The sequence below is a fragment of the Galeopterus variegatus genome, unplaced genomic scaffold (genome assembly GCF_000696425.1).
Source record: "Galeopterus variegatus unplaced genomic scaffold, G_variegatus-3.0.2 Scaffold3077, whole genome shotgun sequence".
NCBI classification, from domain to species: Eukaryota; Metazoa; Chordata; class Mammalia; order Dermoptera; family Cynocephalidae; genus Galeopterus; species Galeopterus variegatus.
The window spans coordinates 106,896-108,261 of NW_007729188.1; the positions used below are offsets into that span (position 1 = coordinate 106,896).

Genomic DNA, 1,366 nt, shown 5'->3' on the forward strand with positions numbered 1-1,366 from the left:
CCCCCCCCCCCCCCCCCAGGGGAGCCCTCGGAGCCGGCGGCCCCGCCGTGGCCCCAAACCCGGGTCCCGGGAGAACCACTACCTGCACCAGCATCCGCAGCCAGCACCAACGCCACCGCAATGAGCTTCCAGAAGCTTGTCCCGCAGCGACTGCGCGCGCAAGCCCGCAGGGGCCAGTGCGCCTGCGCAGAGGCGCCAAACTACGATTCCCGGAATGCGCTCGTCCCGCTTTGCCAAAGTCCTGTGCTTGCCATAGGCTCCCACCCTAGCCTGTTGCGCATGGTCCCTGGGAAGAGGCTGGTGGGCTCGGCTGCAGAATTATTGCTGCGCCAGAGGCCTGGAGGCCTACAAGCCTCTCAGGTTCTCAGGTCTTCAGATCCGTGAGACTCTGTCTCCTCTGTCTCCCTCCCGCACGCCTAATCACTACCATTCCCTGAAATCCAAGGTGGAAAAATCCATCGCGGAAGCGTATTAGCGATGCATTTAATGCAAGCCATAATTAATGCCTCAACTTGATTTAAACATGTTAATCTTTTGACTTCCACACCTGCCACCATGGTCCAAACCAGACCACCACCATCCCTGGATGGTTGCAAGAGCTTCTTGGTTTCACCATGCATCTTCTGTCCATTCTCCACGTCGCAACCAGATAGATGTTCAAAAAACATCAAACAGATTATGTCCCTCCTCTGCTTAAAACCCTGCAGAGGCTTTTTTACTCAGAGTAAAAACCCAAGTCTTTACAGTGGCCTATAATGCCTGATGGAATCTGGCCACCAGTAACCTCCCAGACTTTCCCCCCAGTCACCTGCTCCAGTCACTGTCCCCCTCCCTCTCCCCCCAACCTGCCTGCACTTCTGGCTGATGTGCTCCTCCCCTAGGAAGCCATAGGGCCCACTTTCCCACCTCTCAGATCTCAGTGAAGGTCTCCCACCACTCCACTTACATTGAAACCCACCCCACTCCTGTTTCCCCTTATAACATACCATATAATTTTACTTATTTGTTTACTACTTATTGTCTGTCTTCTCCACTAGAATATCAATTCCACAAGGATGAGGATTTTTGTATGATTTATTCTGTGTTGTATTTCCAGGTCCTGGATCAGTACCTGGCACATAGTAGGCACTCAATAGATATTTGTTCAACATGTGAATGAGTGTTTACAAGGATTCAGGGTGTGGTATAGTAAAAAGGGCTGAGGAACTCCAGGAGGATTGTTTGGAGGGTCCTTATAACTAGATGACTCTTGGAGGGGTGGAATTGGGACAGAAAGGCATCTAGAAGTAGCAGGGTGAGTCAAGGCCCTGAGTCAAAAAAGGACAGGACAAGCTCAACTAAATGAATCTCTCGGTTCATCTCACAG

General features: G+C 51.9%; 1 protein-coding gene across 1 annotated transcript in view; it reads right to left on the reverse strand.

Moving 5' to 3' along the window:
* Positions 1-133, reverse strand: part of ZNF483 (zinc finger protein 483) — a 15,603-nt gene extending 15,470 nt beyond the window's left edge. Inside the window, exon 1 of the mRNA XM_008583903.1 lies at positions 83-133. The gene's annotated coding sequence lies outside the window, so the exon portion shown is untranslated. The remainder of the gene's footprint in view (positions 1-82) is intronic.
* Between the last annotated feature and the right edge of the window lie 1,233 nt (positions 134-1,366).